The sequence below is a fragment of the Pan troglodytes genome, chromosome 9 (assembly GCF_028858775.2).
Source record: "Pan troglodytes isolate AG18354 chromosome 9, NHGRI_mPanTro3-v2.0_pri, whole genome shotgun sequence".
NCBI lineage: Eukaryota > Metazoa > Chordata > Mammalia > Primates > Hominidae > Pan > Pan troglodytes.
Window position 1 is genome coordinate 118,040,722 of NC_072407.2, and position 24,563 is coordinate 118,065,284.

A 24,563-nucleotide genomic window follows, 5' to 3' on the forward strand; every position below is an offset into this window, starting at 1 on the left:
GAGCTCACAGACAGATTCAGCAGGACATTCTACAACAGCACAGCACTAACCACTGGACAATTCTTGGTGTGAGGTTGAACTCTCTCTTTCCTCCCCAGTCTGTGTGGAATTGCCCTGTGAGCTATGTGGAGGCACAAAATGTTTGATGGATAACAACCCAAAAGATTGTTTCCTAAGGCATGTTCCTGGTAGTGTCAATATCCACAGGATGTTAATAAAGGATTCTGCAAAATTTGGACCAAACCAGGTTAAACAAAAACAGTTCTCCCTATTATAGGATTTTCAAGAGATGCAATATGCTAATCTGCACTCTGATTATCTATATATATTATGCAGCATTTCTCAAACTTTTCCTTGAATTCTTTTTTCCCCTGGAATTTGTTTTTCCTTACATTTTTTCACTGATGTTCCAAGGAATATGCTTTACAAAATCATGATTGGGTACAATTTTCCTTGCTCCAACCCCCAATGCCTATTTTGCAGATGAAGAAACTGAGAGTCAAGAAAGGAAAAAGCACTTGCCAAGACCTCATAGCTGGTTAGTGCTGGATGTAGGCACGGAACTAGGGGATGCTGAGATCACTTCTGCTCCCAGGATCTCACCCTCAGGTTACCCTATGCCTGCAACGTGCTTCATTTAGCCAAGACCAGTGTCAGACTTTAAGCTTCTGGGACACATTCTCTCTTCTCCAGTGTCCAGCCTTTCACTACGCCCAAAGATGAGACACCATGAGTATCCACAGAGCACTCGGTCCTTCCTGAGGTCTACAGCTTGCTGAGCTGTCAACATTGCACTAATTCTAGCACACTCTTCTCCCTCTCTCCTTTCTTGCCCTCTCATTCCCTTCTTTGCCTTATCTCTTTCCTTTTTTCTTCTCTCATCCTCCCAAGCTTACTATAGTTCCTGAGCCTCTCACAGCCCAGGGAGGAGCAGCACACAGGAGTCCTGGATTTCAAGGAACTGGAGGCTTTGAGAGGAGAAGAAATGTGTCTGAATCATTTAGCTAGCAAAATGACAGACCTGTGACTTGAATCCAGGGCTTCAGTCTTATTCTGCATCTTTGACTACACACCTCTGGTGCCAGAAAGCTCTATCTCTGCTCACTATGTGGTAGTTCCTTTGACTACATATCTCTGGTGCCAGAAAGCTCTATCTCTGCTCACTATGCGGTAAGTGAACACTGTGCCTGGCCAGGCCCCTTAATAGGCTGAGAAGCTCTTTGCCACCCAGCTCGAGCAGGGCTCGCTAACCTCACCCTCCAGGGATGGGGAAGCAGAGTGAGTGATACATTCCCCCTGGTGTGACTACGTGTCTAATTCCTTCTCAGGGCCTTCTTAAGCCCTTAGCCTCAATTATGTTCCATGACCAGCAAGTGACACAAATTAATTATCTGCTTGGAAAAGAAGGGCTTTCTTTTATCTGTTTCAAAGTGGTCACCTTCTCATTTCAAGGATTGGCCTCATAAATTCCAAGGAAGGACAAAGAAGATGGCTACCAGCGGAGGGAGACAGCAGAAGAAAGGAAAGAGATAAGGCAAAGTGAAGAGGGAGAGGGCAAGAGAGGAGAGAGGGAGTAGAATGTGCAAGAGTTAGTGCAATGTTAAAGGCACTAGCATAGACAACCTTAAGACACTGGCAGGGCAAAAAGGAGGGGTGCTTCAAACTATTAAGGGAGAATAGATGTCAAGAAAGGGCTTTCATATTTAAGCTGAGTATTAAATGGTTCAGAAAATACAGCCTTCATGAGGACAGGAACCATCTTTATTTGGTTCACCATTGTGTCACCTGTGTCCATCATAGTGGTTCGCATATAGTAGGTGCTCAATAAACATCCATCTATTCAATGAATTAATTAATCAGTAGACACTGGCCAAGCAAATGAAGCAGGAAAAGCCATTGAAGGAAGATGGCAGCATGATTAAAGATGATTAGAATGACCAGCAGTTCTCCACCACTGGCACATGGCATATGTGTTGAGGGATGGAGGGATGGTCAGGAACTGATCTGACTGGTCTGTGCTGCGTGTTCTTGATAATAATGAAATGACAGCAAATTCATTTTACATCTAAAATCCCATTTCATCCTCACAGTAACTCTGTGAAGGGTACAAGAAGGCTCAGAAGGCTTACAAGTTCCCAGAGCAGGAACCAGTACTTGATTATTAACCTAGATCCTGTGATCTTTCTCTAGTATCTGCTTGGGGATGACCCCTAGCCCTCAGTACCTTTCCTCCTCTGAGCATCCTCCAGGCTGGGTTCAGAGCACAGATATGTGTTTTCATAACAATAAGTGGCAAATTTTCTTTAAAAATATTATCTGATTCATTCCACAAGCAAATAGGTGATCATGTTTTCATCATACATTCTTTCCAACTCCCTGTGCCTCTGCAGCTACCCTCATTCAACTAAGGTGGGGGTTATCTAAGGGTGGCTACAGAGAAGTGGGTGAGGGCTTTATGCTGTTACTCTTGTTCCAGGCTAAAGGGAAAGAGAGAGAAATGCTTAAGATAAGCTTATAGACGGACATGGGCTCCAAGAGCTGGGCACACACCAAAGCACATTCTACCAGGAAGTATTTTAAGGACAGGGTGCAAAGGCATTAAGGGCCAATCCCTGGCCAACAGATACCTGCACCCAAGTGATGCAGGAGGCCAGGCAGGGCCAGGAGAGCGAATGGTGTGGGAATAAATTGTTCTTCATGCATGCTTCCTGCTAAGGCCATGGGACGTGGTGATACAAAGGTGATTTAAACCCAGACAAACCTACTTTTAAATCCCAGATCCGCCATGGGCTAGTTAGATGAACTCAGCTGTTATATCAAATGCATGTAAAGGTTAGTAAGGGTCACATACAGAATCTCATGTGAACCCCATAGTACTGGTTGATAGTTTGGGGGTAAGTGTTTGTTATAAACCCCATTTTTAGATGAGGAAACTAAGGATCAGAGAGTAATTTGGCCAAAGTTACCCTGAAAGCAATAGATCTAAGACCTCTATGCTCAAAATCCCATGACCTCTCACTGTGCTACACTGAGCCAGAGAGGCCAAAGCCCCTGAGCAGCAGCCATGAAGAATCTTAGCAAGAACCAGAAATCCAAAAGCCAGGGTACAGGTTTTAGATCCTCAAAGTCTTGTGCTAAGGGGCCTAGGGAAGGGAAAACTGAGCCTCATTAACATAGAGGTGGGGACCCCAGGACTTCTGGGATGCCTTCCCAGCTTCCTGGGTCCCCTGCCCACTGCCCTTCTCTCCCAAGCTGCTGCCTAATTACAGAGCTGTAAATGCAAATTATTCTAATAACTGGTGCTAATTTATACGCATTTACATATAATTTGCAATTCATTTGCTGTCCACATGTAGTCAAACTTCACTAATCCAGACCAAAGTGGGGAAGCCTACTCTGAAATGAAGAGTCTAGGTTATAGAATAATTCAATAGCTTATCACAGTTGAGTTTTATCTTAAGCAGGAAAGCCTGCTTTAAAATCAAACATGCAAGGTAAAAATAGGTATTGCCAAAATTCTCCTTGAAAATCTACAAGAGCTGGGTTCTCAGAAGCTCAAAAGCCAAAAAATTAATTCCTTTTATTTCTCTTTGATTTTGAGCTGTGGAAGAGAGGACAATAGGTAAATAAAAGGCTCTCTCCCTCTTTCTCTGTCTGACTTTCTATGATGAAATTCAGGAAGTTGAAGTTCATTTATGTGATGTGACTCCACTGACTCAGTTTGAACTAGTAAAATCTTCCTAGTGCAAAATTTTCCATCCTTCAAAAAATGTAGATTGGAATCTGAAGTATGAGAAACCATACAGTAAATTGGGCTTAGATATCTGTGGGTCGCGTAATCAATGAACACAATTCAGGGAGTGCAAATGTGACAACTGGGTTTGTGAGGTGTACACTGGATGGTGGCGTTGAAGAAAGAGGTATTATGTTTAAAAAATAACAAATACACACACATGTGTGTATATTGTCTAGAAGTGAATCCTGAGTAGGGATTCTTGCCCAAGTGATTTATTGAAGAAGATTGATTGGAGGATGTACTCTTAGGAGTGAGGGGGAAGGAGAAGGCAGGAGAGATGGGGAGCTAAGTGAAAATGTGTCTCAGCTAAAAGTAGCTTTAGACTTGCTTCTGATCCCATGGGCAAGCTCTAACCAAGAGCTCTAAATCCCCCTACCCCAGAGTTAGCCCCACCTTGGGGACCTTTGACCCACATGTGACAGTCAATTATTGTCTGAGATAAACTCGCAGGGACTGTGGTCGCCCAAGCCAGCTGGCCAATATCTGCAGGGGCTAAAGAGCATCTGGGTTGGGCACCGATAGTGTCTACTGCAGTTCACCCTTTGCACAGCTCCAATCCACTTTCTTCTTTCACTAAGTTCACTCCACCCAGATACAACAACCTCAGAATTCTGATAGATCACAACTTCCTTGGAGACATATTAGGTTGGTGCAAAAGAAAGGTTAATAGATTGAACCACAGCCCTGCTGCATGTGCCCAAGGCCATGACTGCTGTTCATGATCTTCTACTTCCACCCACTCTAGATTCCCCTCACATTTAGCTAGCGCTTCTGCTGGTCTAAGGGACTTGCCTAGCCGGTTGACCTAGCTTGCGCTGTCCATGTAAGGAGCCTTCCAGTGTCACCTGATAAAGGGATTGAGGCAGAATTTCTAAGACTGGAATATGCTGCCTCCAAAACACAAAGAAGCCAAATAACTGTTATGCTTATTTCTTAATGATAGGAGGTACACGGAGTAATAACTTGTCCTGGGGAGGGGCTATCCCTAGGCTATTAGCTCATTAAAAACTTCAATGATATGGCAGTACCCTAAGTCCCTGGGGTTTATCACCAACCCTCTAGATAGCATGTATCTATCTTACAATGGCATCCAGTGTATTTATCGCTTCTTCTCATTGGTCCAATTAACATGATAGCATCAATAAAGTGGACCATTCTGATATTTTGCATGGTGTCCAGAGAGTCCGGGATACTTGGGACTATGTTATGAACAGAGAATTATCATTCTCCCTGAGACAAGATGATGAATTTATATTGTTATCTTTTCCATATGAATACTAACTGTATTTGATCTTTCTTGCTGATGGATTAAAAAAAAAGAACACATTCACCAGATCAATAGCTACATACCATTTACCCAAGGCCATGTTAACCTGCTCTAGTAAATATATGACTGGCATGACAGCTACAATTGGGACTACTATTCGGTCAACTTTGCAATCATCCACTGTCATCTGCCATAATCTATCTGGGTTTTGCAGGGGCCAGACTGGTGAATTATATGGGATAGGAACAGCCTGTCCCATACAATGACAGGAACCACCTCCTCAGTATCTTTTAAACCAGTTAGGGTGGCACTAATCTTTGCCATCCTCCCTGGAATGTGATATTGTTTTTGATTTACTATCCTGGTAAAGAGAGGAAACTTTCAGGACATTCTACTGGCCTTTCCTATTCAATAGTTCTTATTCTATAGGTCAAAGAACTAATGTAAAGTTGTATCTCTTGCTAAACACGTCCAATCCAATTATATTTCAGGAACCAGAGAAATGACCACCAGGTGGACCATTTTGAGACATGCCAGGGCCAGAACTCCATCTATCACCAGGCCCTCTCTGGCCTCTCTAACAGGAGTGTCATCATTGTGCTTGTGTCCCCCAGTATCAGCATCAGCTCAGAACTTGTTTCCAACAGACCTCAAAAGGCTCTGGGTATTTCCTCTTTCCAGTGCCTGGTTATGCCAGTAAACAACTATAGGTCCTTTGGGGACCTATAGAACTGGGGCAATCACTACTGTGCCCACTTACTGTGGCACTGCAGGGTCTCTCTTTGTGGAAATTTGGCCTCCCCTTTAGTCAATGGCCAATGAGCTCCGGGTTTGAGAACTGGCTCAGCTCTGGAAACCAGCAAGACATCTTGACTTTCTTTAGAAAGGTTGAAGGTGGTCTTACGTTCATTCATTATTGATCTCTTATGAATTTACACACACACACACACACACACACAAATAACTTTGCTAGCTGCCCATCTATTTTACCTCTAGGAACACCATGATTTACATACTATTTCCAGAAATCTCTGTAGTCTGGGCTCTTCTAGCCACTGTTGCAACCTTGCTGCCCTTACAGTAATTACACCCACCACGCTTCTGACACTTAGGTGCTACCACCTGGCCTCTGCTGTGCTGGGATTTTTACCATTTCTACTAGGGAGCCCAGTTCTGAAATACGATCTCTTCAGTCCTACCCAAACCTCTCTGCTGACGCTGGTGTCCCTCACTCACACATTCCTAATCACCCTAGTAAACCGAGTGATCTCCAGGCCTTCCTGAGAAACAGTTTGAGAGTGGATTTCCTAGCATTAGATAACAGGCCCACTCTAGCATGCCCACTTCTCTGAGCCTTTTGGTCTCTTTCTGCCCAGTTGGCCATGGCAGTTCCGGCAACTCTGTTTTGTTTAATGTGGGCCACTGTTTTCTCCAAGCTTCCAAGCACCATCTCAGCAGTGCATTAGAAGCATAACCTGGGGCCCTCACCAGGATGTTCTATCCTGTGTCATGGGAGAGTACCCTGCACTGAAAACTCTCCCTATCCAGCTTTATATTCTGGCCCCTCCCCAATCTAGGCCCTTTGGATCCACCCCTTGTTCCTGGCCCCACTGTATTGTAGCCAGTTCCTGCAGCTTTGGAGAGAATCCTCTAATCCCTCAGCAGGCCCAGCCCTTTCCCAGTCTGGCTATGCTGAGATTTGACCCCAATTTGTGATCTGGTGGCCAGAAGGGGAGATGGGGGCAAATCCAGAGGGTAGTAAGTACTGGCCTGTTAGAAGGCCTCATGTAAGGTCTCTGCATCATTTTCAAGCAAGCAGGAGCTTCTATTTTAACAGGGGCAGTGGGCCATTTATGCAGGCCCAAGAGGTCCAGGGGACTCTGAAGATTTAGTTCTCAAGCACAGCTATCCAGATATTCCCATCCCAAGTGTCAGTGTCCCACTGTCACAGCCCCACTGTCAGCATAAGTGACTCACCTAGGCTGAGAATTCAGTCTTCTTTGAAGTTCTGACACTTCTACAGTTACACCCTGAGCCTGGTTTCTAGCTCTGCCTGTCCCTGGCTGTAGGAATGGAAGGTTTTTTTAAACGCCTAGCACTTTGCTTTAAATTGTTAATTAGTAGATTTGAGCCTGCCATTTTCTCTCTTCAACAAATCAGTGGTGTTTAGCAAAACCCACCCAGTTCCACAGTCTGTATAGTGATGTTTCCCTAAGCTCCTGTTATGGACTGAATTGTACCCTACTACCCTAATCCATATGTTGAAACCCTGACCTCCAATGTGACTGTATTTAGAGATAATCACCTCTCTAAAGGCCCTAAGTTTAAATGAAGTCATAAGGGTTGGGCACTAATCCAATATGACTGGTGTGCTTACAAGAAGAGGAAGAGACACCAGGGATGTATGCACAGAGGAAAGGTCATCTGGAGACACGGTGAGAAGATGACCGTCTGCAAGTCAAGGAGAAAGCCTCAGGAGAAACCAAACCTGCCGATACCTTGTTTTCAAACTTCCATCCTCCAGAACTATGGGAAAACACATTTCTGTTGTTTAAGCCACCTAGTCTGTGATATTATGGCAGCCCTAGCAGACATCTTCCCAATTCCCAAGACACTGGGCCAGCTGGTACAGCCCCTTTCCAGTTCACCTAGGTAAAGATGTTAGCAATCCCACTGCTACAGCCTGCCAGGGACTATCAGCACTTCGCCTGCTTCATTGCAACCCAGTTCTAGAAACCCATACTTTGTGTCATTCTTTTTTTCTTTTTCTTTTTTTGTTTGTTTGTTTGTTTGTTTGTTAGGACCATGCTCAATACCAGATGTCTCAGGTCAGTCTCCTCAAAAAACAGAGCCTGATACGAGGACCCTTGTTAAAGCTTTTTATTAGGGTGGTAAATTCAGAAGAAGGGGATTGAGGGAAATTGTATGAGTCTGTTCTCACGTTGCTAATAAAGACATACCTGATACTGGGTAATTTATAAAGAAAAAGAGGTTTCATGGACTCACAGTTCGCATGGCTGGGGAGGTCTCACAATCTTGGCAGAAGGTGAGGAGAAGCAAAGCCACGTCTCACACAGCAGCAGGCAAGGAGAGAATGAGAGCCAAGTGAAAGGAGTTTCCCCTTATAAAACCATCAGATCTCGTGAGACTTATTCACTACTACGAGAACAGTATGGGGGAAAACCACCCCGATGATTCAGTTATCTCCCACAGGGTCCCTTCCACAACACGTGGGAATTATGGGAGCTACAGTTCAAGGTGAGATTTGGGTGGGGGCACAGCCAAACCATATTAGAAGCAAAACAGCACTAAAAGAAAAGCTAATGAGGAATGTGCCCTTGGCTGACAACTAGCTTCAATCCGATCTCATGGGCAGGTAGCGCTGCAGTGTGAATTCCTCAGAGCTTGTCTCACCTTGAAGCAAGAGAACTGTCCTTTTACCCCATGCCAGTCAGTCATCAGCTGAGGTCTGCCACTGGGGAAGGAGAGGTGAGAGCACAGTCTCCATGGGGAAGCAGCTTACATTTGGCCAAGGACGGCACTCCAGAAAAGGGTGCACCTGTGAATTGTTATGCACCAACAGTTACAGCAGCTGGGACATGGGGTCATCAGCCAGTAAAGGGAGTTTTGGTGGAGCACCTACAGCCTCTACTACAGATAGGTGTATGATGGATGGAGGGAGGAAGGGATGGATGGAGGGAGGAAGGGATGGATGGAGGGAGGAAGGGATGGATTGATGGATAGATGGATGTATGGGTAGACAGACAGATGATAGGTAGATAGATGACAATAGATAGGTGCATAGATAGGTAGATCACATTTTGTAGGAATTAATAGGGCATGAGAAATCTGCAAACATCAAATTCATCTATCTCCGCTAAATTGAAAGACATAAATGGCCTCATTGCATTACGCACCTCCTAAAATACCTTTTTGGGCACCTAACATATGACTGCACACTGATGAGGAGGATTAGGAAGAATATACGACAATGCCAAGGAGGATTACTGCTACAGGTCAGGGTCCTCAGGGAGCAGACCCTGAGGTGGAGATTAGTGTGAAGGAAGAAAGCTAGAATGGGCAGAGGGAGAAGTTGGGCTGAGATGTAGTCTCATTAACAGCCTCAGCTGATGCCACCACAAGTCAGAATGGCATTTCAAAGTTGTGCCAAGCCGAAATGAGTGGTCCAGGCTTTCATGTCTTTGCACAGGCCAATCACTGGATGCAACCTGCCCCAGGAAAGAGGGATGACCTCGGACAAGAGGGCCCTTCAATGAGGACAACTCCTGAAGAGGGCTGACAGGTGAGGGCTGTCTACAGACAACCCTTGCAGCAGCTGGCAAAATAAACACTTCTGTCCTTCAGAATGTTGTAGGCTGCACAGCACAGTGTCCAGTATAATCACCTGACTTCGTCTAAGGGGCAGGGAAGGCTCCTGTGAGGAGCTGGCAGCCAGCGGGGTCTGAAGGATGAGTGGGAGTTACGAGGTGCAAGGGGCCACCCTGCTTCCTCTTCAGCACAAGATTAGAAAGTTCTCAATTAGGCTGTTTTACGCTGAAGACTTTTTGGAAAAGAAGCAATTAGGCACCATTAACTAGGATACCTGTTCTCTCTCTTTTGTTTTCCCTTTTAAAAACAAGCTGGAAAATATGCCTTCATTAACCTGCTTTTCATTTGGAAGCCAGCAGCAGAGCTTCTGAGCATGTCAGCCTGCTTGAAGATGAAATGGAAAAGAGCTTGTCAAACATCTCCCTACAAGGGCAGGAAAGGGAAGTCGGTAGGGGAAAGGTTGGGTAGGAGGATTGCTCAGACTCAAGAAACTATCTGCAAGGCACTAATTGGGCTGCCAAAATGTGCCGAGGCAAAGAGGAGAAAGGCGGATAAACAGTTTCGTAGCAAGGGGTCAATGGTGAGGCCAGGCAAAGCTGCAGCAGAGCCCCTCCACCCAGCAAGAAGCTGGGATTAAGTGGGTTTCAGAATGCGGCTGGGGCAGCTCACAGGGGCTGTGAGCCCTTGAACTTGCTATTTCAGGCTGAGGTCCAGGCGACCCTCCTCCCCCAATCCCATCCCCACCCCACTCCTCTGCAACATTACTGTGGGGGAAATTGCTGGTGGAAACAAGGGAGGTACATTACTAAGCTTGTTGTTCCAGGAAGGAGCTGAGAAGGGAAGGTCAGGGAGAGCAAGCCATCCAGATGGCAAGGCCAGTGCCACAGAAGAAGGGGAGAGGCAGGAGTGAATGCTACTAGGGTCAGGCAAAGAAGGTCACTCACAGCTTTTGGGCAGAAGAGAAAGCTTGAGGTAAAGTACAAGGTACATGAAGGTAAAGAAAGGAGCTTGTTTTTCCAGTTCATTCTCCTCTCTCTGGTCCCTAATTTCTACTTCTCTGCAGAGAGCAGAGCATTCTTGGCAAGTTAGGTGTGCCATGCACACCCCTTCTCCACCATTCCCCAACCACATTGCCCCTGCTGTTGCCCTCTGGCCTCTACCTTAAATCCACAGAGGACAGCAGGCAAAGCTGGTCTACTCCACTCATTGCACCATCCTCCTCATCTTCCTTGGTCTCTTTAGTGAGAGCAGTCCCTAGAAGCCAAGCCATAAGAGCAATTCCATGATGGCCTCAATATTTTAGAAGAAAGAAGTTCTGTACAGGGGTCTAGCAATATTCATCTCTTCAATTCTCAAACAGTATTTAGGTGGCTACTGTGCCAGGCACCATGTTAGAAATAAACAACATACAACTCCTTTGAGTAGGAGAAATAAAGCTGCAAGCCAGTATCTATACTGTAAGTGAAAACATGCTATGCGAATGCAGATATTAGTCCTGCTTGGGGTTGGGGAAAGAGGAGGGTTTAATAGGAGTTGTGGGCTTTTAAGGGTTAAGTAGATAGACATTAATGAGGCAAAAAAAGAGGTGAGAGAAGAGACTACAGCAGGAACAGTACACTGATATAGAGGCTTGAAAATTGTTTCATGTATGCATTCAGAAAATGGGGAATCAGAATCTGGGAAAGTCAGAATATGGTCTGTGTGGGGAAATAATGGAAGGTGATCCTGGAAGGCTGGAAACGTGAACCTAATGGTTTTAGATGTGAAAAATCAAAGACAATTTTTAGAAATTAGTACAGTTAGATTTAGATTTTTGGAAATACCATAATGAAATGGAGAAGGCAAGAGAGGAGGCAGTTAGGAGCAAGGAGGCTGTTGAACTAGTCAGAGCAAGAATCGATGTGGGTCTGGCAGTGAATTCCACCAGTGAATAAATGGTTGTCAAATAAGCACAAAAGGGGGTTTTGAACCACCTTCAAGCTGGTGGGGAGGGAGTGGTTAAAGATGATTGTAGTAATGCTGATGAAATGAGCTATTCACCTTATGCACACAGGAGATGAGGGAAGTGGGGATTTGTGAGCACAAGTGGGAAAGACATGTTATGGTCTGGATTGTGGTCGTATCAAATGACCTCTGCTCTGTGGCCTCTCCCCTCAACTTTTTCGGGAAATAAAAGGCTGGAACCAGTCCCCCTGAGAATGGGATGAGAAGAGAAGTCCTCATAGAAGTCACAGAAATAAGACAGAGCTGACATGTTCACTGTGGTCTCTGCCCACCACCCCAGCCCAATACCTTGACCACACATGATTACTTAATGAGGTGTCAAACATCCTAGTTTGTCCAGGACAGTTCAAGATTGTACTTGATATTCAGGCAATATGATTAATCCAGTTCCTTTCACTCTCAAAACTGGCCCAGTTTGAATGATAAAATGGAAGTTGACCTTACCAATCAACCGCAGCCTTCTTTCCCACTGAGCCCAGGTGCAACCTCAAAATCCTTTTCTACGCAGCCTTCTTTCTAGGCAACAGCTATCAATCAATCAGGTATTGAAATCAACTTGCCACCTTTTTGAAAGAAGAAAGAACATAGGTCTAATATTAGCTGGGCAAACACAGGCATGCAATTTGACCTCTCAAGCCTCCATTTCTTCATTTGACAACTGAAAAAATAGCATTGCCTACTCACAGAGCTAGTGTGAGCATCAAGTGAGGTAGCACATGGAAAAATGCTATACAAATGGTAGTGTTTTTAGGATTACTCAAAGGACAGAAACAGCTGGCATGGTAGTGCCTCAGGGGTCTTGGCATCATCCTCCCCCCTACCCCAGTAGGAGACCATGAGCCTCCTTGTGAAGGAGGCTGTGGTAGCCAGCAGCTCCTTCTGAAGTTTAGGCCTCTCCTCCCCTAATCCTCTCTTCATTTGGAGACAAACAACAAACCCCTCTGGCACCCCCACCCCTCAGATCAACTCCATCAAGAAGTGAGGCTTCTCTTTGTACTACAGCAAACACACGTCTCTTATTGACGTTCCCCTGGGACCCTCTGTGGCAACACATGCGTAGCTTTGAAGTTGCGAGTGTGTTTAATGCGCAAGGGCCCCGTCTCGGTTCAAGGACAGTATTTTAAGTCCCTGAGAAGAGAGGAACAAAGTTTTGATTGCAGAAAGAAACAGATCCTTAACAGACTTGAATGATAAAACATCACAATCTCATCCGATTGTAGCAGCCAGCTCTGAAGAGGGAGTCACGGAAGATACAATTGATTGAGAAGCCTGACTTTAATCTCAGCCATAAGCCTGTTCCTTGACCTAAGCTACTACCACTTCCCTGACTTGTCACAGGCACAGAACTAAAAACGCAGGGTGCAAGCTGCTCAGGGCAGGACTGCTGGGGAAGCAAACATAACCGCGGCTTGGAAAACTTCAGGACAAAGGCATCGTGTGGGAAAATGGCCTCCTTTGAAAGATTACTGCCTGAAGGAGGTGTCACCTGATCAAATAATAAAATCCTGAAGAGGGTACAGCTCATCACTTGACCTGGATCCATCTACAGAAGAATAGCCATCATTACACCTTTTCAAATGAGCTTAGTTGTTTCAGAAACAAACCATAAACTTCACTGCAGGTCCAGCGAGAGTCCAGGCTTCAAGAGGGAAGAAAAGAGCCACTCTTCTGGAAGCAACTGAAGGAAAGAAATATGAGGCAGATAGCTGTTGAGAATATTGTCTTCTCACGGATTCCATGAGGATCTGGCCCAGAACCTGGGTGGAAAACAGACCAACCATCACCAAAACAGCTTCACCAACAGTGCTCCAGGCAGTGACCTGAGAGATGCCCGGACCAGGAGAGAGGCCACACTGGGAAGCCAAGGTGATCTTAGTGATACCTGGGACTTAGGCACTGCCTATCATTCTGAAGAGCAGGGGTCAGGCCAGCAAGCTGGGCTCATGAGTAAAGGCAGGTGGAGAAGATCATCTAGAGGGGTCATCAGAAAGTTTAGGTCTCAACTTTTCAGTTGAGAAATATTAATATAATCACCCCATGTTCCCAGGGGTGATCAGTACTAGGGGGATGGTTTGCATTGAGCTAAGAGCATCTTATTCATCTGTGTATCTTCTGGGACAAGCACAATGTATGGCATATACCAGGTCAATGATTTTAACCCTGTCTACTCATTAGAACAGCCTAGGGTGCCTTACTAAAATACCAGTGGCTAGGAGCCACTCTCAGAGCCTCTGAATTAATTGGTCTGGGAATAGGCCCAGGCATGAGAGTTATAACTTCACAGCGTGATCTAAAGGAAAGTCAAGGCTATGAACAATTGTACCAGATCATCAATGAATGGCAGCTGAACAATGGAAGAACTAATGTGGTATGGTTTCGCTGAGTCCCCACCCAAATTTCACCTTGAATTGTAATAGTCCCCATATGTCAAGGGCAGGGCCAGGTGGAGATAATTGAATTATGGGGCAGCTCCCCCCATACGGTTTTCATGGTAGTGAATAAGTCTCACGAGATCTGATGGTTTTATAAATGGGAATTCCCCTGCACATGCTCTCTTGCCTGCTGCCATGTAAGACATGATTTTTCTCCTCATTTGTCTTCCACCATGATTGTGAAGCCTCCCCAGCCATATGTAACTGTGAGTCAATTAAACCTCTTTCCTTAATAAATGACCCAGACTCAGCCAGCCTGCCGCTATACTTTATTTCTAATTCAGAGAGTTCATTCTCAGATCTATCCAGGGTGTCCTTCGAATGGCTCCCCAAATCCAACCAAAGCCTCTTCTTACGAAGTCATCGACATCTGTCTCTCAGGCCGGGCTTCTTCAAAACAAAAGGCGCTTCTCCCTCACCGGTGCTCAGGCTCAGCAAAGGCTTAGGCAGGTAGGTCTTTACTAGCAGAGTGAAAACAGACTAATACACAATGAATGAATGGAAGCATTGGAGGTGAATGACAGCACACTCATTCACAATGGCAGCATCCCTAATAGGACCGCTGGCACTAGCCATTGGCATGGGCTGGTGAGAAAGTCTGCTTAGGAGGCCAGATTATCCATCAGAAGGCTCCCTGTTTAGCCCAACATAAGCAAAGGGACATTGGCTATTCCTGAAAGAATCTTCACAACAAACCACTGTAGTTGCTTCATATCCCCTCATTCCTGCTAAATTCTCTGTAGCATGCTATTGTGTATATCTCTTCATTCAATGCTTTTAACAAAGCAGAATCATAGGAAGAATAGGTGTTTTTTAATCTACATTTCATGAGTGACTAAAATGACAGTCCCGGCTGCCAGATTATGTAGAATGTCCCAGGTCACGCAGTTTCCTTGTGGGGAATCGAGGGCTCTCTGTTTACTGGATGGGGTTAACCTAGGAGCTGAGGGTTAATCTGGTAATCTGACCTCTTTTCTGCATCTATCCTACCCTGTGCCTCATTACATAGGCACACGCATGGGCTGGGGCAATACGATCAGGCATTTAATTAAGCAGATATCAAGCTCAAGAGGGCCCTATTTCCTCTACTGTGAACCTAGGAGCAATAAGGAAATGCAGGAGCCTGAGGGTTGAAGCACAAATTTAATAAACATTTCCGCCATTGCCTGGAGCCTGATTTGTGTCAAGGCCCAGTGACTTCTTGAACTAACTTGCTGAGTGATTGCAAACTTCTATGAGAGCCTCATGAGGGATGGCACTCATTGGAGGTTGAGCATGTATACAAACACAGGCCCAATTGGATGGATACCCTAGCGCTCTCTCTCTCTCTTTCTCTCTCTCATTTGCGCACATGCACACACCCTCCTCACAATGCCATAATGTCTATGTAAATTGGATCTTTAATATCCTTCAGATAAATGGCTTCAGAAAGAACATGGATACAATACTCTGTCTCTGAGTTAACATGATAGGCTCTGCCTCCCAAATTGGCTCAGAGAAATTAGCAGGAAGGAAGGATCAGACGAAATAATAAACCTGCTTACCTGCTCATTAATTTAATCTCCCCCCCACCACCCTCTCTTCGCCTTGTGGTTTCACTACCCATAAAATAACTAGATAACTTCGAAGTCCTAGATGAAAGAGAAACTAGGTCTGGAAACTCTAAGATTAAAGGAGAATTTGTAGGATTAGTCTTTGATTTTTTTCTGTTTCTCTCTCTTTCTCCCCCTCTCTTTTATTTTTTTTTTTTCTTTTTATCTCAAAGGTGATGGAAGAGGCTTCCCTCTTCTTTTCACCTCTCTGCTGAGCTGGTCAGCCTGAAGCCTCCCCTGGGGGACAGAGGCAGAGCTCACAAGGAACTTGGGACCTGGGACAGAAAGTGCAGAGTAGTAGGGCTCCTCTTAGTGACATTTCCCACAAGACATTCAAGGGCATCTGTTGTTTGAGTAATGTATGGGCACAGGAATCTGCTTCCTCCTTATTGTTTGAGGACACCCTCTTGCAGATTCTTGGGTGCACTTCCCTATACCTCCTTTCCCAGGTAACTCTCTCCCTTAAAGAGCCTGAGATGAGTAGAAAAGACCCTGACCTACCTGGTCTGCACAATCTTGGGAGATTTCAGTGATTCCATTATGTCTTCCCAGTCCTGAGAGCCAGACTGTGAGCATCTCCAACATTGCTCTACAAGACATGTTTCAAACAGTTGCACCTAAGTCACAAAGCACCCTCCCTAGGGCCACTCCTGCCCCTGGTTATAACTAGCAAACACAAGCCAGCCGGCTGCTGTACTTTATTTCTAATTCAGAGAGTTCTTTCTTAGATCTATCCACTCTTCTCGGGAGCTCCTGGCATCTCAGGGTAGTGAGCACCTCCCTGAAAGCTCTGGGTGACCAGTCTTTATTCATTGCACGTGTGCCTCCTCCCCAAAGTCTAGCGTGAAGAAATCGGACAAGATACAGAGATCCTCTACTCCACCGGGGGAAAGTGAAAACCACACAGTTTAAGAGAGATGGGAGAACAGAGAAGCAGCAGCAGGCTCTGTTCAACAGATGGGCAGCCCAGGGTGGCGAGGGGGAGAAATGTGCCCCAGAGCAGCAGCTTGTCCCGGTGCTCACATAGGGTGTCCTTCGAATGGCTCCCCAAATCCAACCAAAGCCTCTTCTTACAAAGTCATCGACATGTCTCTCTCAGGCCGGGCTTCTTCAAAACAAAAGGCACTTCTCCCTCGCCAGTGCTCAGGTTCAGCAAAGGCTCAGGCAGGTAGTGACATCAAAGAAGGCAAAAGGCCAGGGAGCAAGTGCAGTGCTGTAAAAATGAGATGGGAATTGAAGCTTCTCTAGGCATCTGGATGCAAATACCTATGAATTTTCAAGCCCCATATGCAGAGGTACCCCTGTGGCTGATGTGCCGCAGCCCTTAGCTGTTATCCATATTCAAGCTCACAGGCCTCACTTTTGGAAGGAAAGTTACTCTAGTCCAGAACAGCAGCACCCAGGAGTCTTAGTCTCATAACTTCTTCATATTGAGGCCCCAAGAGCTCATGTTTGTGTAGGTTTTGTCTATTGATATTTACTGTACTAGATATTAAAACTGAGAAAAGTGGCTGGGTGTGGTGCTTACCCCTGTAATCCCAGCTCTTTAGGAGGCTAAGGTGAGCAGATCACTTGAGGCCAGGAGTTCAAGACCAGCCTGGGCAACATGGTGAAACCCTGTCTCTACTAAAAATACAAAAATTAGCCGGGTGTGGTGGCAGACACCTGTAATCCCAGCTACTCTGGAGGTTGAGGCAGGAGAATCACTTGAACCCTGGAGATGGAGGTTGCAGTGAGCCAAGATCACACCACTGCACTCCAGCCTGAGAGACAGAGAAAATGACAAAATATTTGTTAATTCATTTAAAAATAACATCTATCATACGTGAATATATACAATAGTTTTTTAATTTTCCAAAACAAAATTAGTGAGAACAGTGGCCTTGTTTTATATTCACAAATCTCTTTAATGGCAGCCTTAATAGAAACCAGCTAGATTCATGTATCTGCTTCTGGACGCACCCTGTTGTGATAGGCTGTTTTGTTGAAGTTCATAAAAAAAAATACAGCCTCACACAGATATGTATTTGGAAAGGGGAGGAATAGCTTAATAATCTTTTCTGATAATTGTGGGTATTTATGGAAATTACATTAAAACTCAAAAAATGGTGCTTTCTTAAAGGTTACAGCTTGGAATGAGAAACCTTTTCATATAATGTTACATTAAAATCCATTGATCTATCTTACACTTGAAATGGAATTTTTGCATCATGGATTGATCATCTGGAAATATTGGTTCACTGAGTTATACAGATCTTGCAAATGTTGATACATTTCATGATGCAATATTGGAAATCCACATTTGTCCATATCGCCTCAGATTGCGTCAGAAAAGTCTTTTAACTATTTGGAAGTTCCCAGTGCAAGGGCCACTAGGATTCAGACCTTGTTGGAGAAGGTGCAATTACAGCCTGCTGGAAGGCAGAGAAGTTCTCTGGGTTGCCTGGACCCAAGCTGGACCATAGTCAATGAGCTGAGGCTGGGAAACAGGAACTCGAAAACAGGAAACCCCTGCCGAGGCACCTAATGAAACATACAGGGAAGCCTTCTTCAGGAATGTCGTTGAGCTAACTGGTAAGCCAGCTAGGGAACCTATGGAACTCCCCAGGAAGGTGCCTCCTGTAAGGCTGCCCACAGGGAAATGCTACACCATGTAGGAGAGCTCCCTGGGAAGCCTTCCTCTGGGATACCAAGGGAAACCACCTAGGAAGAGGTGCCAGGCTGCTGAGGATGAGCCCTCATCATCATTTTACATAGCAATTGTTGGAGATTAACTTATAATGTTCTGTTTAGGTGTTATTTAGTAGTACCATGGCTAAATTTAAGGAGATGTTAATATACCCAGCAACAGATACAATAACTCTTGAGACTATACATCTGTTTAGGAAAAGGATGAGAATTTCACTAGTTCAAAGGATAGCTATAACTCATTACGCAGAAAGACAGTTGTTTCAGTGTCAAACAGAAGTTCAAGTGTGTGCAGAGGTTGTGTAAATAAAAGGGTGGACTATGCCAGTCATCAAATTATTGCTGCTCAGCTCCAAGGCTACCTTCATTCCTGCTTGTGATACTGGAATGTGTCTTACTGGTCAATTGGAACTTTTTGTCAGTAGACAGCACTGGAAGAACACTGGAGGAGGAAAGGGCTTTTCTTCCTGGTTCCAGTGATCTTCTCAGCTTTCTCCTTGGTGCATGGTAGCCAGCAGTGCATGGGATACTAAGTGATGTCATGTTTATTGGAGCTGGCATCTCCCCCATTACCAGCTTCCCTTGGCACCATGGAGAGTGGCTTTATGGAAAGTTCACCCATCAGTGCAGCTCCTCCCTGGGGGCAGCCTCTTAGGACCACAGAGAGGGGCTTCTTGGTGAACCCTGTGCGTGCCACAGCTGGGCTTCCCAGCATGTTCACCAGCCTCCATGACAGCTTCCAGCAAATTCCATTGACCATCACAAGCAGTTTCCTATCTGCCAGGCCTGGCCTAGTGACTGTGGATGGGCTGTGGCCCAGAGTAGCTTCCTGTCATGCAGGGGGCTACCATGATACCAACTCCAGTGAATTCTGACTCCCAGCCCCCACTCAAGTTTCTTCCTTTATTGGAACTCTCCCTTAGTCTTACGGTGTTCTTTAGAATTCTCTTTTATTCTTGCAAATAGTTCATTCTTTATGTTAAACCTTCCCTATTTATATGCGAGGTGGTTTTTCTCTCCTGACTAGATCGTGACTGATACAATAGGAATACAAATTTTCACAAATTCTAATATGCTTAAAAACTTCAGTCTTATCTATGGCAACAAATACTGTCAGTCATTTTCCCTGAAGTGACAGTCTCACTTTGTTTATCTGTAAGAAAATATTTTCCAAATACTCAAGTCTGGTTAGTCATAAATTGTCTATCACTCATCATTTCAAGTAAACGGGTGTTTTATTAAGAAAGTGGCTAGTTCAGCTTGCAACTCAAGTGCACATGTGCTTTTCCTCAAGATGAACATATTTAGCATAAACTGTTTTTGCATACTTCCCATTTTATTACACAGAATATTAAATAGGCATGTACTCAAAGGTCAAGATTTAAGAAAATTAATATTTTTACTGCCACATCAGGGCATTCTTGAGTAAAAGTGATTTTTTTATTCTACAATAAAAAATTCTACAATAAAAAATTGCATTCTAGTAAAAAAATATAATGTTCAGTATTAAAGTTTGGTGCCACGGCCTTGATTTGGGCTAAGCAGTTTACAGTTTTACCCATTGTTGATGGTGTGCCATCAGTGTAAATGTCAACACAGTGAAAAAGGTAAATAGCATCATGAAAATGGTTTTGATCTCACAGAACCCTGTAAAGGACCTAGGAAACCCCAGGCATCCATGAGCCACACTTTTAAAGGTAAAGTATATATGTTTGGGCATCAAAAAGACCTGAGCCTGAATCTTGACTCTGCCAGTTTTTAACTAGATGACCCTGGACAATTTGCTTAACTATGCCTTGGTTTTCTCATATATAAAATGGGATTCATAAGACTGCCTCCTTCACCGGGATATGTAAGAATTAAATGAGATATAGTATGGGTATATAGCATAGTTCCTAGCATACAGTAAGTTCTTAATAAAGAGAGATTATATTGAAGAGAAAAGAGGAGGAGTGAGAGGAGAAAAAAACATAGAGTCCTGGTCATTTCAGAGTGGAGGCATAAGGAGACCATTATGGCAAAAGTGAGATTGCAAAGTTGTGGTGGGTAAACCCGGAGCCTTGAGTTCTTTCATCCTGTCCCCAAAAATTCTTGAAGGAGGAGGAGCCAACTGGGTGAAGAAAGAATCCCAAGGGTGGGCTCACCCACTTCTGGATGCTTTTTAGAAGGTAACCCCAGAAGGGCTTTATATTTCTTAGGAGAATTTCCCTTCGCCCCTCAATAAAGACAGCCACCATGTGAGAGATGGGGGATGGCTGAGACATCTAACTAGAGTCTAATTTGGGACTCTAACAAAGTGCTTCATGCTGCCACTAAGGTGCAAAGCTGGTGTTAGAGTACCAGCCTGGTTACAGTACTGAAGTTCACTCCTTCTGTTCTGCGGCATTCCCCCTGGTGTGTCAGGAGACACTGCAATCTTCTCTCAGAGAAGTCAAGAGAGAAAAATCTGCAACACAAAACAAAGGCACCTAGGTCAGATTCCGCAGTTGTATCTTAATTATTCAGGAGTTGCTTCCATATTTAGCAGTGCTCAGCTCCAAAATATGAATACTATCTTATGACTGCTAGGCAGGGTAACCCACAATTAGCCAGGCTGTTTACAGTGCCCTCTACTCCCCTTTTCCTTCTCCAGCCTTCTGAGAAAAAGGACACTCCATAACAATAAATGTTGTTGTTTTCAGCTAATTCCTAACAATAAATACAACTGACTTTTATTGAGAACTTGCTTCAGTCTAGGCATTATGCTAAGTGTTACACACACGACTTCATTTCATCCTCAAAACAGTTTGAGCCCATTTTAAAGACAAAGAAACTGAGTCTCAGAGAGGTCAACTGGTGTGTCAAATCTGCACAACTAGTGTCAAATTATTTTCTATCTGACCTCAGAGCTGGTGTTAGTAGCACTTTTCTCTCCTGCGTCTCAATGTAAGTGAATTTTCACAGTAGGTGAGTGCATTTCCTCCTCCTTCCATCTGGCAGTTGGGGTCACAATTCTTCTTTGCTAGTTTGTCTTGCTTCCATACCATGCTGAAACCAAGTGGTTTCCTTCAGTGCTCAGTTTCTTGTTGATAGCTTTGTATATATTCCTCAAATAAATTCTCACTGCAAAAGTCTTTTGGATTCCTCCTCTCTTCTTGTTGACTTTCCTGACTTCAGCTTGCTCCCTTGCAAGCGATCCACCATGCTGTTACCACCACAGCCTTTCTAAACACACCCTTCCTTCCCTCACTTAAATGCCCTGATACTCCCCAGCTGTGACTAAGACCACATTCTCCAGCTTGCTATTCCAAGCACTTGGTTGCCTGCTTCCAGTTAATCTCTCCAAGTTCATTCCTTCCTCCCCTGCCTGTCTCCTATGCTTCAGAATCCCTGATGGACCCTCCAGCCTCAACAAGGACTGTATGGTATTTCTCTTTGTGGCACTGGTGCCTAACGCCATTCTTGGCTCATGGTAGCTGTGCAGAACATGTTATTGAAGAAATGAATGATGGGTGCATGCATGGATGATTTTTAACAGCAGTTATCTTATGCCTCCTTGAAGCCTGCTTAGTAAACATTTGCTGAAGGATAGCTTCCAAAACTTTTGGATTCACTTTGTCACTGTTCTGAGCACCTTAGTTCCAGATTTTAATAGCTAGGCCCTCCCGGTCATCTTCATCCCTTCCCACTTTCATAAGGAGTGGAGAGCCACAGCCCCTCTCACCAGGATCAGCTCCCCATGGGCTGCACCACCCTGTCCCAGGAAACCTTCCCATCCTCCTATGTTTGCATTATGGAGAGTCACATATGTGGAACATTGGCTTCTCCACGGAGTTCCCATCTCCCTGCAGGAGCCCCCAGACTTCCCTCCCCACGCTTTTCTGAGCTGTCATCTCTGTGAAGGCAGCCTTTACAGAGTAAGCACCATGCAGGTTAGGAGTGCTCCCAGATCCACTTGGACATTTTGTCTTGGGTTGTGTGGAGGGAAGTAGCAGAGAGACGTTGCAGCAACAAAGGGCTGAGTGCAAGCAATGGAGAGGTGGAGAGTAGGCATTTGCTTCTTAACATCATATTGTCCCTTCAGAGATACTAAGGCCAGTGGCTTATCTGGAGGCAATGTAGCCAAGGCATCTCCAACATGGAAGGTGTTGTGGAGCCAGAGGCCCTTCACAATCACATGGAATAGCTGTCTATCAATCGGTCAGCACCCGTCAGGAGCCCAGACCTATACTAGGCTGGGGGTGGGAATGGGCAAAAGAGACACCAATGATATAAAACAGGTAAGTCCCACCCAAGGACAATATTATCCAAAATGAAGACATCACAGCAGACATAAGGCAGCGAGTCCTGCGATGGGCATTATTCCAGGAAGGGAGAGAGCACTGTGAGTCATGGGGTGTGCTTGAGCTGAGGTGGTGAGTCATGAGGTAGGGGTGGTGCTTGACAGGGAGTAGGGGCATGCAAGTGGGTAGCACTTTAGGGGGCTTGCATGTAGCCAGGGTGTCTACCTAATCTGAGCCTTGGGTGTGCACAAATGGCAGAAGGCTGAATTATATCATGATTACAGCTTTTTTTCTTTAATTTTGTTTTTTTAATTGACAATAATTGTACATATTCATGGGATACACAACAATGTTTCCACATGATGTATAGTGATCAGATCAGGGTACTTAGCATATCATCATCTCAGACATTTAGCATTTATTTGTGTTGGGATCATTTAATATCCTCCTCCTAGCTATTTGGAACTATGTATTATTGTTAACTATAGTCATTCTACAATGCTATAGGACACCAGAATGTATTCCTCCATGATCACAGCTTTCTAATTCTTTTCTGATAGACCGTCTTATCTGGTCTCACTGGCCAAAACGCAGCCTTGGAATCCTCTAGGATATCACTAGCAGTTATTGTGAGTTCCAACCTGAGAATCAATTTATTTACAATTCTTGAACCCATAGCAACAAGAATAAAAAAGAAAGAGAATTTGGAAGTTATCTCATGGGGGGAATAAAGGCAAGTGTGAAGGTGCCTTAGGGAGGGGAAGGAAGAGATAAAACAGATCACTGCTTCGTTTATGCCCCAAGTACTCAATGCATTTACCAACCAAAACATTTTAACTGCTTATTTTATGCAGTTGTTTGCTATCTCAACCATGAGTCCTTCGAGAATTAGTTAGGAATATCTTATTTTCTCTTCTATACCCAGCATTTAGCACGATACCAATATCGATAGACAAAAAATATCAATAAACATATATTGAATGAATAAGTGAAGGAATAAATGAATGAATAAATAACTGGTGGTCCTGGAGAACAAAAATGGTGATACCACGGACAGAAATGGAAGATCAGGAAGGAGAGCCAGAACACTGTAACAGAAAGCAATATAAAAGCAGGTTTCATCTCAACATGAGAAAGAACTCTACAGAGGCCAAGAATATCTCAAGAAGCACTTGGCTTCATGGAAAGGTATTCACAGTGAGGATAAAGATAGCTGCCATTTATCTCATGTTCACCTTATGCAACCCTCACTGCAGCCTGGTTACACAGGAACTATTACCATCCCCATTCTACAGGTGGAAAAAATGAGTCTCCAGGAGGCTTTGTAACATGCCCCAAGCGACAAAGCTGGTAAGTGCAGAACACAAGCCTTAAACCCCAACTGATTCCAGGACCTCACTGTAATTGCTGCCCCTCAATAACAAAGTTCAGACCCTGGGAGTGCATATCTGATGGCTTCATGCCCTCATCCTCTCACTCCTCACCCTGGTGTTGTGTTGCTCTCACATTGTAAACAGCCTCCTCCCTCAGACTTCCTCTTCAGAGACCAGCCCATTCCCAGGTGGAGAAACACTCCTCTGGACTTGATGCTGGTGTGTCTTTGACCCATCCTCAAGGCAATGGGGGTGGAGAGGCAGGGGGTTGCTTCAGGGGCAGGTCTAGACCTCTGTGCCACTTGGAACCTGCTATTCCAACATGGCCTTGCCTCCTCCTTCTGATAGCTTCCCAGGGAGTGTAGGGATTCATCTTGCACAGAGAAGTTCAGCCCTTGCCCAGCTCCTGAGAGTTAGCCTGTCAGCCCTTGGAATATCTGCCCAGTAAGAGCACCTTTGTTTTTACCTGAGGTCCCTGGTCTCAGTCTCAGATTGACCTCTGGAGGGGCAGGAGACTGAGGTAAGCCATGCAGGAGCTCCATGCCTACATGAGCAACCCCTGATAAAAACTAGACACCAAGGCTCAGGTGAGCTTCCCTGGTTGGCAATGCTTTGTGTGTGTTGTCAACATCATTTCTGAGGGAATTAGGAGCTGTCTGCTGACTCCACTGGGAGAGGACAATGGAAGCCAACACCTGGAGCTCTACTGGACTATGCCTCTGCACCTTTTTCCATTGCTGATTTTCACCTGTAACCTTTTGCTAATAAACTGTAGCTGTGAGTCTAACAGTTTTGCTGAATTCCACGAGTACTTCTAGTG

At 44.8% G+C, this 24,563-nt stretch overlaps 1 long non-coding RNA gene across 2 annotated transcripts in view; it reads right to left on the reverse strand.

The window, feature by feature from the left end:
* Positions 1-15,575, reverse strand: part of LOC134807385 (uncharacterized) — a 220,773-nt gene extending 205,198 nt beyond the window's left edge. The window contains exons 1-2 of one of the 2 annotated variants that reach the window (XR_010147685.1): positions 13,001-15,575; positions 11,841-11,959 (exon numbers count right to left, since the gene is read on the reverse strand). This is a non-coding gene — a long non-coding RNA (uncharacterized LOC134807385). Of the gene's footprint in view, positions 1-8,069; positions 8,227-11,840; positions 11,960-13,000 lie in introns of those variants that run through there. The other variant, XR_010147686.1, reaches the window with a different exon arrangement.
* Between the last annotated feature and the right edge of the window lie 8,988 nt (positions 15,576-24,563).